Raw genomic sequence first — 17,668 nt, 5'->3', positions numbered from 1 at the left:
TTTTATCTCTCTTGTTCTGGATCAATGTTTGTTGAGGAACAATAAGTGGCTATTCCCAAAAACGGGTGCCAGTGGACCTCCACCTGCAAGCCCTAGCTCAAATTAAGCACTGCCTTTGGTCATTGTGTACCAAATTGAGCTGTCGCATTTCACTCTCTTTCCCATTCTCTCTCTGTCTCTCCCTGTTCCCTTACTCAATGAGGATGGATGATTGAATAATAAACTTGAAAACTGAATCTCTTATTTTTCTCCGTTTAGGTTCACAATCCTTCTTGAATGCATGACCAGTCATACCTAATGAACCTACGCTAAGTGTCCCATTCCCACCCTGCAGATTCATCATGTGGCCTTCTCTCTAACTCATCCCCCGCTTGCACAGCTACCAGGCTCCTTTCACACCATCTCATTCTTTTGCACTCCTGTCTCTTTTGACTTGCAGTGGGCAGTTGGGACACCCACAATGGACCACACCATCTCCATCCAGCCCACCTCGATGATTGGACCTCTGACTCAGCAGCTCAGCCACTTATCGCTCGACAGCACTGGCACAGTAAGACACATCCTCAAGTTGTCTTGCTCTTTCTGCAGCATGTTGTCACCCCCACTCCCAAAAGAGTGGGAAATAGGGGAGCTATGAAAATAGAATGGGCATCCCTTAGACAGTGGAGCCATTAAGACAGGGTTGCGGATAGAAGTACAACGGCGCCATCTTCCACCTACCCAATCACACATCTGCTCCAGCTCCCCGGTCTGTTGAGGACTCATGCATGGGTCCTGAAGTAGTCAACTAATGTGATGAAACATGGCCACCAAAATTCATGCCACATGGCGTGCAACATAAGGCACACATGCATCACAACGAGTCTCACTTTCAATCTACAATGCAGGCTAACCGTACTGAGATGTGCTTGCACGTCCTGATTTAGTGAGTAGACCCGCGTGGCAATGTGTTTTCCGCTGAGCTGATTCTATAGCACAAGTCATGGTAAAACTCAAGCACAAGGGTTGGACCGGCTGTAGAAAAACTGATAGAACTCCAGATAGGTCAGCGCCTCTAAAGGGATGGAGAGGCTGAAGAAGAATCAGTCACCTTTCAGTTCCAGGGAACATTCCATCCCCAAACGAAAAGCTTTCCATTGCCTCACTAATCTCTACTCTGTAACAACCTGGCACAACATTATGACTATGACATATTAAGCCAGGAATGCACAAGTGTAGGAAGGTAGGATCTGACTGCATGGTTACCCCCACTTTTTTCCTGGTGTTTTGCTGGTTTTTGGCCTAGTCTGATTGGGATCCTGCTATCCAGGACCCCAGTCTATCTGCTTTCTCCCTTAAATTGCTATGCACGTACTTTAGGTACACTCCAGATTGGATACTGGGGTAACCTTATCAGTCCATAGTATATGGTACACCATGTACCCAGGGCATAGGTGCCCTAGAGGCCTCCCATGGGATGAAGCATGTATTACGCCACCCCTAAGAGACCATTCAAATTGACACGACAAGCCTGCTACAGCAGACTGTGTAAGCTGGTGCTTGCACCACTTACTTAAGATATAGGTTCACTATATATATCTAAATCACTACACTTAAATACCTATCAGTCACCCCTATGGCAGGCCTTAACAATCCTGAAGGCAGGGTGCTGGGTTTTACATGAGAGGGTGTCCCTGCACGAGCAGAGCCACTCTACAGCCTCCGGAGACCATTCTCCGGGGTTGACTGTGATGCAGCCAGACATATATGTTTCAGTGCAATATAACCTTGCGGTAAATGCTAACTTTAAAACGGCTGCTTAGAAACTGGTCGTGTTTGGTGTCAAACACCTTCGAATCATACCTCCACACCAGTAACTGGTGTGAGAGGTATGATTCCACCCTTCCAAAGGGACATATGCGGGTCACCGATCTACCCGGTATCAGCTTTCTCAACCTGGGCAGCACAAAATGGATGGTGCAAGCCACAGACACGATTCTGCTCTCCTGCTGCTGAGCCAAGCTCGAGCAGAGGAAGGCATGACAATAGGCATCCTGTCACAGGGAGGTGTGACCACCTCCCAGACAGGGTTTAGTGTATTGGGGCTGGGTGGGTGCACTCTGAGAGTGCCAGAAAGTCTGCACTGGGGGCACATTTGGTGTCCCTGTACATAGTCCAGCTCAAACCAGTTCTGGGAGCCATTGGATCCTACTCTGGTGTGAAACTGGACAAAGGACATGGGTGTAGTCACCCCTCCATCCTGCCCCTTCCCTAGGAGGGTCCACAGAATCTTTCCAACCCCTTCCCATAGGTATAAAGTGGGTTACCTGGCTACAGGACTTCAGATTTTATCTGGACAAGATTCTGCTAAGAAGAAACCAAGTACTTCAACTGCCTGCACGATGCTGGACGACTGAAAAATCTCCCTTGGAGTAAAGAATTTACTCCCCAGCAAAAGCAGGCACCTAAATGCATCTGATCAGTTTGCTTCTCCCGAGCTCCTGAATACTTCGAAGATTTCAGCAACACAGGAGGTAGGTTCCCGAAGGTCCCTGAGGTTGATCTGCCCTCTCAGCAATTCTGAGACCAGTATCCCTCGTGGGAGCCATGCAACACGAAGCCCTGTGCACTGCATACATTTGCAGTTGCATATGCTTTGTGACAATTCCCAAGCTTGTGCATTGGACTTTGTGTAGTCCCAATCCCAAGCAGTATTTGCACTGAAGATTTCCGGCCTCCACTCCTTGAGTGTCCTGTGGGCTGGTACTTTGCAAACGTGTTTGAGGTCTCCTCACCATCCCTGGTCAGTTGGCCTGTGGGTCCTGACGAGGGTCACCTTGTTTGTTCTTGGGTTTACCTGGTTGCTCAAGACCAGCCCTTACTCTCCGTTACTTAGGGAGTCCCCTGGACCTTGCTGGTCCACACCGTAACCTGTTTCCTCTGACCGCGTGGTTGCATTTGCCAAGGCTTCTTGGTGCTCCAGCCAGACATCGACCCCTCAGCACTCAACATTCTTCTTGGGACAGCTCACCTCCGGATTCTGGTTGTCCTCCACATCTCCTGGTCCCCGTGGCTGCACAGTCAAGCAATCCTTCTTCACTCCTGAAGCACTCGACATCGGTGGGCATTCGACTACTGAACCCATGGTCATCTGAAGTGACCTAGACTATGTCCCCTCTGCTTTCAGGTTCTTCTCACCTCGAATCCAGGCTTAGATTCCACTGGGCACTCTTCGCCCTCCTGGCAGCAGTACTTCTTTGCAACTCCCCATTGAAAACGACTAAGAGTTCCGACACCACTTGACCCCTATGCACCCGGCTCCTCTGGGATAGGTAACATGGGTACTTTGGTACTCACTGGTGGGTTGGCCTTAGAAACCCCTATGTTCCAAAGGGTTTGCTCGAAGTCCTCTTAGAAGTTTCCTTAACTTGTAATTTTACAACGCGACTTTCCCATAGTTGTACAGAGCACGTGTCCGTGTTTCCTCACTGCACGCGTCTTCCGTGGGCTCCCTGTGTCACTCCTCTGGGTGGTTCCTTGGGGTCCCAGTGATTCTATGTGCTCTAGGCACTGTGTCTAGTCAAGTCGTTATTGTTATACCATTTATTTAGTATATGGTTCGGTCTCCCCCTGGAGCCCGCTGTGTATTGTGCTATTTACGAATGTTCTATTGATTCAGTATTGTGCACTTTGCGCCCTAGTCTCGTATATAGACTAGCAGGGAGTGTTATATTAATAAATACATATTTTTATATAACCACTGTGTGGTTCTCTTTTCATTTAGTCATTTAGGAGGGGATTTCTGGTAAAACAAGCTGCTTTACATTCCTTCAAGATTAAGCCTAAAGGCTGCTCTCCACAGCTACCACTAGGATAGCTTTCTAAAGGTTATCTTTGACCTCATACATCATAAGGGTCGTGTGGACTGGTACAGGGTGCCCACTTTAATTAGTGGACAGCATATACCAGGCCACCTTCTCACAACCAGGACATATCGCTTCTGTAATATAGTGAGGTGCAGAATGAACTAGGAATGATCACCCTCCAATCGATGTCTGTGTATTGTAATCATTGCTTTCATGACAAATTGCTGTATATCAGAAATGCCACGTTTTACCTATTATTTACCAGTTTGTTAGTAGATATATGCAATACAAATGTTGTCACCCAATACAAATGTCTGTGGATATTTGAAATTTTTATCCTGGCTGTTATCATGTCCACAACTACAATTGAAAAACTACTGGTCTAGAAAAAAAGAGAAAAAAGATTAGGAAAAAAGTTAAACTACAAAAATCAGTCAAACTGAGATCTTTAGGAGAGTCTTCCTATGAGGATAGAATCCCATCACCAACTAAAGTGGCAAAGCTTCATCATTTGGGATCCCACTGGGTAATGACCCCAGTGTATCTGTATGCTACAACCTTCCACAGTATCAAAGGGAGCAAGCAGATAGAACACAAATTGTTGATGACAATAAACCCAAGATGAGTTGTCTCAGATTTTTGTCATGGGTAAGGGTTGCAGTGCAAAAGAAGTGTTGATGCAAAGAAAGTGCTGTTTTAAAATTGACTACTAAGATACTAAGAATTTTATTAGATGCTATCCTAGTGTCAAAAGATAAAAACAGTGCGTGAACAGTTTACAACAAATAACTGTATGAAGGCCATATAAAATGACAGGTCTACATGTTTCAGCTTAAGGGTGTTTTTGTCCCTAGCTATCGTCAGGACCTCTGAGAGATGGAACGCTACTGCAAAACTGTGTTTGTGTGCAAAAGCTAACAAAAACCTGGTTGGATAAATACAACCTGTCTTGCTCCTGTACGCATTAATTGAAAAACTGTCACAGGAGTATTAGTTGCAATCCTGCAAGAAAGACAAAAGAACAAAGGCAAAAGATAAAACTTCCTAAGACCGTTCTCAATACTTTTGCTGCAATAAAAACATACATCCTAATCATACATATTTTGTTTATGCATCAGTCTTCTTATATCCACAGGTATAAACTAAGAATAGTTTGCTAATGCAAGTTAATGCACTTACCCGACTTTATGCGGGTGTGCTACTCACCTCACCTGGCATCCGCTCAGGGTAGGAGGCACCGCTCTATAAATAGGGTATAAACATAGCGATTGTGTCAGAGTCTCTAATATTCTCTGAACTTGTCGTTATCCCAAAACAAATGATTGTCCGCCCCACAATATGGTCACCAAGGCTTATTCACAGCAGACTCCTCGACAATATGTAAAATCTTAGTAATCTCGATGGCTACCTCTAGAGAAACCACTGACATACTTGTTTAGGCTCAGTAAGTTAAGAGATAGTTTCAGTGCAAAGAAATTTTTGTTGTTATAAAATTACTTATCGAGCCAATCGTGTGTCAGTTTTATGTCTTTGTATCTTGAGTGTTCAATAACAAGCCGGATATAGCTCTCACCACAGATATATGCATATATATCACCAAGCCGCTAATAGTAGCTCTTGTGTATAACAAATATTGATGTTAAAATTCCGCTGTTGTATTTATATAGTGGCTCCAACAAAAGCAAATAGTTTCAAGGGAAAGGTCACGATTATATGCATTACATGTCAAAATGCTAGAAAAAGCTTTTGTGTACGATGTATATTTATGTTAAAAAACGCCGCTTTAATATTTACGTAATAGACTAGACATATGGTTTTATAGGCAACAACACCTAAAAGTTAGCAGAAGTCTATTTAAAGGCAAGGTCGACAAAGTACACAATGTCAGCTCCGGACGCGAGTCCGGGTCTTACCTGTCCGTCGGTACCTCTGGCTTGACCTAAGCCGGAAGGGAAGGTAACCGACGGTACAGGAAACGTGTATTTCAATACGAGGCAGCCATTCACCGGCGAGCGAGTATCTTCCATCAAATCAACGTCAAATGACGCACAAGCGTGTGCGCGTGACGACACCGACTTGTGGAACTGCTAGCGCTGCGTGCGTGAACCAGCGGATCATGGGAATTGTGGTTTCTTGTGGATCTTATTGCGTGTATCTACACAAACGCTAACCAATCTCAGAAGAGTAAAAATAATCTCTGAAGAATAAAAATAAAAATAAAAATGCACGCGAAGCGTGCTCGTCTCATGGTATAAGAGGATTGTCTATACTATATTGTCTATACTTCTAAAAGCCCCCGAACCCCCAGTCCTCCATGCTGACCCCACTGGGAAATGCTCCGAACCTGCCTCCTTCTTTAAATCTAAAATAGATAACATCCTTTCATCACTCCCTCGGTTAGACGAGGAGACTTCCTCTGATGGTAAGTTGGAGTTTCTGCCCAGGGCGCGGACAGTAGAGTTGGCCTCCTTTGGATCGGTCACTGAGGAAGAAGTGCTCACAGTGTTGACGACCATGAAAAGTGGATCGCCTAAAGACCCTGCACCACTGAAATATCTTAAGCAGGTGGCCTCTATCATCGGTGGTCCAGTGACGGATTTGATAAATTTATCCTTCACCCAAGGAATAGTGCCTCCAAGCTGGAAGGGAGCGGTTGTCAAGGCTTTCTTAAAGAAGCCCAACTTGGACCCCGCTGACCTTGCCAGCTTTAGGCCTATCTCCCTGCTCCCCGGTGTTAGCAAGGTAGCGGAGAAGTTGGTCAATCGGCGCCTCTCGGGCTTCTTGGAGTCCAACTCCCTTTTGGGCGATTCCCAAATGGGCTTTCGTCCCGGTCAGGGGACCGATACTGCCCTGTTGGCAGTCGTGGAGAATGCCAGGAGCATTTTGGACACAGGGGGATCAGTGGCAGTGATCCTCCTTGACCTCAGTGCGGCATTTGACACTGTGGATCATCAAGTGCTTCTCCAACGACTGTCGAGGGTGGGGGTCTCCGGGCTGGCCCTGAAGTGGTTCTCTTCCTTTTTGGTTGGCCGTACGTTTGAGGTGTGGGAAGGCCATTCGAAATCTTCATCGGTCTCTCTCCAGTGTGGTGTGCCACAGGGCTCATCGTTGAGCCCTACCCTATTTAACATTTATATGGCTCCCCTGGAGAATGAGATACTGCCCCTGGGTATCAAGATTATCAGCTATGCTGATGATACCCAGCTGGTGGTAGGCCTCCCCCAGTCGGCTTACCATCCCGACCAGCTGCACACCTGCTTGGACAAGATCTTCAAGTGGATGTGTAGCTCAGCACTCAAGCTTAACGGCTCCAAAACGGAACTGATGATATTGGGAAACTCTCCTCCCACCCTGTCTCCGAGTAGCTGGCCTAGTTGCCTGGGAGCGACTCCCACCCCCAAACAGGAGATCAAGAGTCTGGGGGTGTGGTTGGAGAAGGACCTTACCTTTAAGACTCACGCTAAAAAGATCGCAGGCGTGTGTTTTGGTCTGCTCCGTTGTACTGCTCGATTTTCCCGGCCTTCTTGTGTTGTAGAGCGATTAATATGACTTCAGTCTCTTTCCATCCAAGTCTAAGGATTAGAGTAGTGAATAGAGCCTATTTATTAGACACTTTGACACGATCCTGTGCTCCTCCCCATAGATCAGGGCTTACATACATAGCCTAGGGGATAGATTCGTTAGTATTAAGGATAACCTGCCCTATAGTGAGGGTATTTCATGGAGTCGTGCTGAATTCAGGCCTGGTAGGCCTCAGACAGGAGAGACTCCATCTTTCTTTCTGCCCCGGCAGCTTGGGACATTTCTAGGTGAAGGGTGATATTTTAGTTATGAGGTGTTATTCGCTCGGAGAGAACCGGTTCAGGCCGGCCCTTATCGAAGGAGTGTATTTTTCCCCTGCCGAAGACACTACATCAGGCCGGCCGGCTGGGAACGTGTCCTTGGCACGGGGAGGTACAGGAATTTGGTGGGCGGCAGGTTTCGGGCTGGAATTTTCCATGAGAGAATGCACCTCTATATTAGTAAAAGTCTGAGTTAGATATTGGCACTTGCTTCTAGTCCATAGACGGCACCTGGCCGTTAGCAGAAAAGCTACTACTTATTTCAGGGAAGACAGATGATGAACTTGAAACTAAAGAGGAGAGAGTAGCCGATGAGGAAGAGGTTCCAGTGACTCGGAGAGGGAGAAGGGAGTAGATCCGAGACTGCGGAGGTGTGACTTCCAGGCGAAGCCGAGGCACAGACGAGAAGGGAACCTAGATGACCATTGAGCACAGGCTACATACGACTAAGGTGATGTCGACCCCTTTTTATTGAAGTGTATAACTTAACCTTTTACTTTCCTTGCAGGTTGTATATATGATGTATTCTGTGAGTGTGCATGTAGCAATTAAATAAAGTATTTAGCTTGTTGTGAGTCAGCATGTGTTGTGTATCCTTGTATAGGAGGATAGCCTATTCTTCTAGTCAGATTCAACTTGACATGAACAGATGTTAATCCTGATCAGGTAAGTGGTAACTGAATGAGGGAGAAAAGAGCCCCTCGAACTAAAGAACAGGTTGTGCTCAACTAATAGTCTTTGTGTGATCTGATACATAGTAACCCCGATTCCCCTATCGTGTACTACGGTGATAATAGGATGAGCTCGTGCTAAGGCTGCCGTCTGGGTAGGAAGTACTGGGTCTGTTCGAGACCGCGAGGCTAAGGCTGCCGTCTGGGTAGGAAGTTCTGGGTCTGTCTGAGACCGCGAGACTGTGGCTGCCGTCTGGGTAGGAAGTTCTGGGTCTGTCTGAGACCGCGAGACTGTGGCTGCCGTCTGGGTAGGAAGTTCTGGGTCTGTCTGAGACCGCGAGGCTGTGAGGTCTGAGACTGCGAGACTGTGGCTGCCGTCTGGGTAGGAAGTTCTGGGTCTGTCTGAGACCGCGAGACTGTGGCTGCCGTCTGGGTAGGAGGTTCTGGGTCTGTCTGAGACCGCGAGACTGTGGCTGCCGTCTGGGTAGGAGGTTCTGGGTCTGTCTGAGATCGCGAGACTGTGGCTGCCGTCTGGGTAGGAAGTTCTGGGTCTGCCTGAGACCGCGAGACTGTGGCTGCCGTCTGGGTAGGAAGTTCTGGGTCTGTCTGAGACCGCGAGACTGTGGCTGCCGTCTGGGTAGGAGGTTCTGGGTCTGTCTGAGATCGCGAGGCTGTGAGGTCTTGATATATATATATATATATATATAATAGGAATTCCCTGTCCTTAGGTGGTACATATATATGTGGTTATTTAGGTGTAAAAAGGCCCTAGGGAGGGGGTAACGTTCTGGTTTGGGTTAGAAAGGCTCTGTTGAGCGGGTTCCACCTGATCCGAAAACCCAAGCAGAACATTTGGCGTCACGAACTGTTTACGAAACCTGTGTGCGTTTTGTTTGTCTTATGTTTGCTTTCGGTGTGTGCGTGGTTTTCTTTGCATTCTTTTTTATATATTTGCGTGTATAGTTTTTTTTCTCTCTCTCTTTCTCTCTTCCTTTCTTTTCTCTGCGTTTCTTTTTCTTTCTTTTTTCGCGATGTTTTCTAAGAAATCTAAATCTACTCTTAAATTGTCCGTTGATATTCCCGGATGGGATTCAACGCCTTATGGAGCCTTAGCCCGTGAGTGGGCTGACTCTACTGGTCTGAGTGAAAATTGGAACTCTTCTTTGGAGTCGGCGGAACCGGCTGACGTGATTACTTGTTTGCAGATGGCACCTGTATTGAAGGGTGAGGAGGTTCCCGCTTTGGGGCGCAGAGGTTGGGTTATTCTGTCTGCGTATCGGATTCTGCATGAGAGATTGTTGAAATTACAGATCTCTCTTAAGGATGTGGAGGCACACTTTGTTGAGATTCAGAATTCTAATACTCTACTGCGATGTCAAAATAAGTTGTTTTCTGACAAACTTGACACTTACCAAACGGTTGCCGAAAGGGCGGCCGTGCGGATTGCTCGTTATAAGTACAAGAACAGGCGTGGTCGAGTTTCGACGCGTAAGGTGCGTCTGGTCGTGGCGAAAGCTGGACTAGATTGGAATCCTGATGAATGGGATGGTAATATCTGGGACTCGAGTACCTCTTGTTCCTCGGGTGAGGAGTCTGTTACGCACGAGTTTTCTCGTTCCCGTCATGAATGTAAGTCTGCTTCTCGCACCTCTGATGGTGCACCCCGTGATTACGCTCGTTCTTCGGGCGGGATCGATGCTTCTTACACTGATTGTCCCTCTACTAGTACTGCTCGGGCTCCTTGTGATGCTCGTCCCGTGGTCTCTGCGCATCCGGTTTTTCGTCGGAAGTTGCAGCAATCTCCTAATGCTCCGCAGGGTGTTTCTTTGGACTGTTTAGAAGATTTTACTCAACAAGAAATTAGTGATATTTTGCAGCGCTTTCGGCAGCGGACTGGTGAGGCCTTGCTCACATGGATGGTGCGCCTTTATGAACTAGGCGCTGCTGGTATTATGCTGGATACTGGCGACTGTTTGAAATTTTGTTCTTTGAGTTTGGATTCTACTGTGCAAGATCACTTTCGTAACTATAATGGTGGTGGTCAAATTTCTTTGCTCCAATTGGCGACTGAGGGTTGTAATTTGAAGTATCCTACTGAATCTGACTGGCCTGTCAATGACAAGCCGTGGTATACCTTGCGTGATGCTGCGCAACGTCTTAAGGAGGAAGTGATGAAAACGGCTATTTTTCTGGGCACTGCTGACAGGTTGCTTGATGGGATGTTGACTTCTTCTGTGCGGAATCGTATCATTCGCTCTTCTCCTGTCGCCTATAAGCAGGTCATGATGACTTTGTTGATTAACCAGACTGGTAATGTGCTATCTACGGTGTTGGAATCGGTGCGCCAACTCGGTGAGTTGGGTGAGTGGTTTAAACCTGAACGTCAGCCCCGGTCTGACACTCGTACTCCTGGTGAATATAAATTTACTAGACGTGATATCTTTACTGGTCTTTTGGCTGATGGTGTACGTCGGGAGGACATTGATGGTGAGACTACTGCTCGTTTGTGGGAGTTGTTTCGCAAACGGGGCTTGGATCGGAAGGAGGGTGCCCGGCGTGTTCGAACGACTGAGTGTGATCGTGGTTGTTCTGATGGTAGCGGTGATGACGATCGCCGTGGGCGCTCTGATCGTCGTGATGATCGGCGTCCTGTACGTGATCTGTCCCCCCGTCGAGAGCGGGACAGGGAGAGAGAGGGGGAAAAGGAAAGGGGGAGAAATGATCATGCTTACAGCAGGCGTAGAGATGATAGGGATCAATCTCCTGAGTTGAGGAGGAGAGAGAATCGTCACAGCTTGGTTGATCGTAACCCACGGTATAATACTGAAGACTTGAATCCGTTCCGTACGGGGAATGGATATGAACAGGAGGTACCGATACCTAAGAAACGTGAGAGTCTTTATCCTGATTTGTCCTGGTACACAGAATGCAGTAAGGATGACTAGGAAATAGGTCAAGCTCCGGTACACAGATGGGCTCATAGAGATAATAGACCCTATGTAGATATTGATATTTATTGGAGACATCGTAATATCCAAAGGGCCCGAGCATTAGTTGATACAGGAGCGGAGGCCACTCTTATTCATGGAAAATCAAAGAAGTTTACAGGGCAGCCTTTTACTATTACCGGATTAGGAGGAAAAGAAACCCCTGCAGTTCAAACTTTGCTTGAAATGAGAATAGGTAGAATCCCTAGAAAGGAATATTCTGTATTAGTGGTGCCACTCTTAGAATTCATAATTGGAATTGATATTTTGAAGGGAATGACGTTGCATCTTGATGATGGGTGTTACCAATTTGGAACGACGCATTATATCTCGTCCAGACCTATACGGGTTGGTCGTTTAAGGATGCCCCCAATACAAGTTCCCCAGGCGACCAAAGTGGTTTGTCAGAAGCAGTATCGTATTCCGGGTGGTCATGAAGAGATTAGTACCACCATTCAGGAGTTGGTTGATGCAGGTGTTATAACTCCAGTTACTTCTGCTTGGAATAATCCTGTTTGGCCGGTGCGTAAGAGTGATAATTCTTGGCGCATGACTGTTGATTATCGAGAATTGAACAAACACACGCCCTCTTTGACTGTTGCAGTACCGGATGTTATTACCCTGATTGAAAGAATCCAAACACATCCAGGTACATGGTATGCGTCCATCGATATTGCTAATGCTTTCTTTTCTATTCCAATTGCCCCTGAGTGTCAGGAACAGTTCAGTTTTACGTGGAACGGGCGTCAGATGACGTTTAGAAGTCTTCCTCAGGGCTATGTGCATAGTCCTACGATTTGTCACCGGCTGGTGGCAGAACATTTGGCTGAGGTACCAGTTCATCCCAAAATTCAGATATGTCATTATATTGATGATGTTTTGATCCAAGGCGAAACACAAGAGGATGTTCAGACACAATTAGATAGAGTCATTGAGTGTCTGCGTGAGAAAGGTTGGGAGATCAATCCGGATAAATTACAAGGTCCGTCCCAAGCTGTAAAATTTTTAGGTATTAATTGGCATGAGGGACTCCGCGAGGTGATCCCTCAAGTTAAACAGAAGATTCTTGATTTTTCGGTTCCGAGGAATAGGAAGGAAGCCCAGAGCTTCATTGGCTTATTTGGTTTTTGGCGCCAGCATATTCCTCATTTGAGTCAAATATTGGCCCCTCTGTACCGAATTACACGTAAAAAGAATGCATTTGAATGGGATAAGCAACAGCAAGATGCATTTAGTCTGGCGAAAGAGGCAATTCAACATGCTATGGATCTATGGCCTGTACGTGATGGTGATGTGGATTTGAATGTGTCTGTGCAAGGCCCTTATGCAAATTGGAGTTTGTGGCAGAAACAAGGCAGGAGTAAGGTACCGTTAGGTTTTTGGACCAAAAAGCTACCTGATGCTGGTGAGCGTTATACACCCTTTGAGAAACAGCTACTTGCTTGTTATTGGGCTTTGGTGGATACCGAGCAATTGACTTTGGGACATGATATATTCTTGCGTCCTGAAATTCCTATTATGCAGTGGGTTCTGAGTTCACCGAAAACTCATCGAATTGGGCATGCTCAAGAGGCGAGCGTGATTAAATGGAAATGGTACATACAAGACAGGGCACGTGTGGGCCCGAAAGGAGTTGCGTCTTTACATGAGCAATTGGCGCAAGCACCGTCGACTGAGACTGAGAGTGAGTGTTCCGTACCTTTAGAACAGGAGTCTCCTGTTAAGTGGGGTAGACCTTTTGATGATTTGTCCGCTGAGGACAGAAACCATGTTTGGTTCACAGATGGGTCGGCAAAGTTTATTGGGACGACACGGCACTGGAAGGCGGTGTCTTATAATCCGGTCACACAGAAACTGTTGAGCACAACTGGTGAAGGAAAGAGTAGCCAATTTGCCGAGCTTTACGCTGTTTACCAAGTTTTGAAACAAGAATTACCTGGTACATGTCATATTTTTACCGATTCTTGGTCAACTGCCAATGGACTGGCTGTTTGGTTGCCGACTTGGCATTCCCATAATTGGAAGTTACATTCCAAAGAATTGTGGGGAAAAGAGTTATGGCAAGAGATTTGGGAGATGCTCCCACAGAGTACTGTTACAATCTTCCATGTGGATGCTCACACCCCAATAGACTCCCTTGACAAATTTTTTCATAACATTGCAGATGAAAAATCTAAAATTGCTGAGGCAGTGGTGGACAGACAAGATCCTGATATTGCGGGATTGGCGAAATGGGCACACCAGAAGGCAGGACACTTTGGAGAGAAGGCCACTAGCAGGTGGGCTGCTGATAGAGGAATTTATATTCCCCTGGATCTAATCAAAAATGTTATTTTACATTGTCCCGTCTGTCAACATATCAGACAGCGTAAGGTACCCCAAATTGTTAGAGGCCATTTACATCGCGGGAAACTGCCCGCTCAAATTTGGCAGATTGATTACATCGGACCCCTTCCCATGAGTAGGAATTGTCAATATGTTTGCACAATTGTCGATACATATAGTGGCTTGCTGGTAGCTCTTCCATGTAAGCAAGCTACCCAATTGAATACCATAAAAACATTAGAATTGATTATGATGTATTATGGTGTGCCATTCCAAATTCAATCTGATAATGCATCCCATTTTCGTGGAAGATTGGTACAAGAATTCTGTGTGGAAAATAATATTGAATGGATATTTCATATACCCTACTACCCGCAGGCCTCGGGCCTGGTGGAGAGATTGAATGGCCTGTTAAAGGACCAATTACGAAAGTTAACAGATGACAAGTATAAAAACTGGCGAGACTTTTTACCACAAGCACTATTGATTCTGAATAATCGTCCTTTTTTAAATGCTGAATCTCCACTTATGCGTTTGTTTCCCCCAAATGTTGAGACTATGCCTAATGTAATCAGTGAAACTGTGATGTATTGGGAAATTACTCCCGGAGCTCTGACTCCATGCAGAGCTACCCCAGGGTCGGCAGGTTTAGACTTGCACGCCATGGATGACACCGTTCTGAAGAGTAAGAATCGGGTCATCATTGCTACTGGTGTTGGTATTCATATACCACCTGGGAATTTTGGATTGATCGCCCCTAGATCGGGCTGGCTGTAAAAGGCATCCAGGTACTTGGAGGTGTCATCGACAGTGACTATCAGGGAGAGATTAAGGTACTTCTGCTAAATAGCAGTGAGATTGACTTACTGATACACCGCACTGACCGAGTGGCTCAATTACTCATTATGCCTGTTTTCAGTGGCGAAATATTGAAAGGCACTGCCCCAACTTTGCTAACTGTACGTGGCCAGAAAGGCTTTGGCTCTACGGATAACCCTGGGGCCAGGGTTTGGGTGCAATCGCCTAAGAATCCCCCTGAACAAGCAGAGGTTATTGCCACCGGTCAGGACAATACCATTTTGGTTATGAGGCCAGGGAAAGATAGCTGGGAAGCTGTCCCAGCTGATAAATGTTATTTACGAGAATGATTAATGCCTGTATTTGGTTCTTTTTCAGATCATTCTTTGGATTGTTGCTGCAGGATGTGTCGGAACTGGACTCCTTTTGGATTGGTTCGGCGAGAGAGAAGGGATCCCGTCAACCCGGGATGAACTGAGAACCCGAGTGTTGCGTTCCTTCAATGCGTGGGATTCGTCATCGAACTTTTGGACATTACTGGCCAAGAGAGTGACTGATGCCCCTCACTTCTGCTTGACACCGATGAGATCTGTGCATGACATTCTAGCGACTTGTCTAGTTGCTGTCCCCGCCTCACTGGAGACTTTAATTAGTATCTTTAACGTTTCGAAGGCTCGTCCGAATATTATCCTGGGTGATTTTGCTACCCATGTATATTGTCCTTTGTGCACTGAACTGCCGAATGAGCAACTCCCCATCCAGTCCCAAATAATTACGTATAATATCACACGAGGTGACCTATGCTTCTTTCTTACATGTAATCCTAATGCAATTTCTGAATGCCTACGCCTCAAGTTAAGAGGCGCCACTTCATTCACAACTCACGAACGGACTTTGTGTTTTCAGAGGACACCGACCACATGTGTCTCAGTCCAGAACAATATGACTTGCAATAGTTTGGTAGTTACTCCCAGTCACTATCGTGCGATGTTGCTACCTGCCGGATGGCTTTTCTCATGTGGTAATACTTCCTGGCCATATGTCCCTGCAAACATTTCCGGAGGCCCGTGTGCCATTACCAGACTGAGTTTGCTGATGTTCTCATCACATCCAAATGCCAACTCTCGTGTGCTTCGAGATACTATGATGTTACAGGAGGATTGTGACTCATCTTTGCATTTATATTCCAAGTCTGAATATCTTAGCCTAGCTGTTTCAATTATTGGTGTTCCTGCTTTGGCGGTTTATAATGCCAAATCTATTGGGAAAATGGCTTGCTGGATGGTGAAATCTATTAATCATACTTCTTCAGTCTTGTCTGACTTGCTATTGGACGCCCAGGGTGAACGTAGGGCCATTTTGCAAAATAGAGCAGCCATTGATTATCTTTTGCTTAAACATGGACATGGGTGCTCGGACTTTGAAGGCCTCTGCTGTTTTAACTTATCTGATCATACACAATCCATTCGTGCACACCTAGATAAGTTGCATGACTTAACGGATGAAGTTAGAAAACACATTGATCAGGGCTGGTTTGACTGGCTCTTTAATTGGTTACCGGACGTGCATATGTTACGCCACACATTAGGTGGCATTTTGATTGCTATCGCTGTTTTGATTTCTATCTGTTGCTTTATTCAGTGTATCCCTTCACTGCTTCAATTCTGTACACTCGGTACTAGACATAGATCAGTTAGTTTTGTTTCATATTATTCTTCCACCGATGTTAGTTCTGTTTAATGGATGTATAATAGACTGAAGTCAAGGGTGAAATGTACTGCTCGATTTTCCCGGCCTTCTTGTGTTGTAGAGCGATTAATATGACTTCAGTCTCTTTCCATCCAAATCTAAGGATTAGAGTAGTGAATAGAGCCTATTTATTAGACACTTTGACACGATCCTGTGCTCCTCCCCATAGATCAGGGCTTACATACATAGCCTAGGGGATAGATTCGTTAGTATTAAGGATAACCTGCCCTATAGTGAGGGTATTTCATGGAGTCGTGCTGAATTCAGGCCTGGTAGGCCTCAGACAGGAGAGACTCCATCTTTCTTTCTGCCCCGGCAGCTTGGGACATTTCTAGGTGAAGGGTGATATTTTAGTTATGAGGTGTTATTCGCTCGGAGAGAACCGGTTCAGGCCGGCCCTTATCGAAGGAGTGTATTTTTCCCCTGCCGAAGACACTACATCAGGCCGGCCGGCTGGGAACGTGTCCTTGGCACGGGGAGGTACAGGAATTTGGTGGGCGGCAGGTTTCGAGCTGGAATTTTCCATGAGAGAATGCACCTCTATATTAGTGAAAGTCTGAGTTAGATATTGGCACTTGCTTCTAGTCCATAGACGGCACCTGGCCGTTAGCAGAAAAGCTACTACTTATTTCAGGGAAGACAGATGATGAACTTGAATCTAAAGAGGAGAGAGTAGCCGATGAGGAAGAGGTTCCAGTGACTCGGAGAGGGAGAAGGGAGTAGATCCGAGACTGCGGAGGTGTGACTTCCAGGCGAAGCCGAGGCACAGACGAGAAGGGAACCTAGATGACCATTGAGCACAGGCTACATACGACTAAGGTGATGTCGACCCCTTTTTATTGAAGTGTATAACTTAACCTTTTACTTTCCTTGCAGGTTGTATATATGATGTATTCTGTGAGTGTGCATGTAGCAATTAAATAAAGTATTTAGCTTATTGTGAGTCAGCATGTGTTGTGTATCCTTGTATAGGAGGATAGCCTATTCTTCTAGTCAGATTCAACTTGACATGAACAGATGTTAATCCTGATCAGGTAAGTGGTAACTGAATGAGGGAGAAAAGAGCCCCTCGAACTAAAGAACAGGTTGTGCTCAACTAATAGTCTTTGTGTGATCTGATACATAGTAACCCCGATTCCCCTATCGTGTACTACGGTGATAATAGGATGAGCTCGTGCTAAGGCTGCCGTCTGGGTAGGAAGTACTGGGTCTGTTCGAGACCGCGAGGCTAAGGCTGCCGTCTGGGTAGGAAGTTCTGGGTCTGTCTGAGACCGCGAGACTGTGGCTGCCGTCTGGGTAGGAAGTTCTGGGTCTGTCTGAGACCGCGAGACTGTGGCTGCCGTCTGGGTAGGAAGTTCTGGGTCTGTCTGAGACCGCGAGGCTGTGAGGTCTGAGACTGCGAGACTGTGGCTGCCGTCTGGGTAGGAAGTTCTGGGTCTGTCTGAGACCGC

General features: G+C 46.3%; 1 pseudogene; it reads left to right on the top strand.

Annotated features, from left to right (window-relative positions):
- Window positions 1–17,668, top strand: part of LOC146833105 (RNA-binding motif, single-stranded-interacting protein 2-like) — a 153,348-nt pseudogene that overhangs the window by 118,467 nt on the left and 17,213 nt on the right.

This window comes from Triturus cristatus, chromosome 4_2, assembly GCF_964204655.1.
Source record: "Triturus cristatus chromosome 4_2, aTriCri1.1, whole genome shotgun sequence".
Taxonomy (NCBI): domain Eukaryota; kingdom Metazoa; phylum Chordata; class Amphibia; order Caudata; family Salamandridae; genus Triturus; species Triturus cristatus.
The sequence above is the reverse complement of the archived record's forward strand: the minus strand, read 5'-3'. Positions and strand labels throughout refer to the sequence as shown.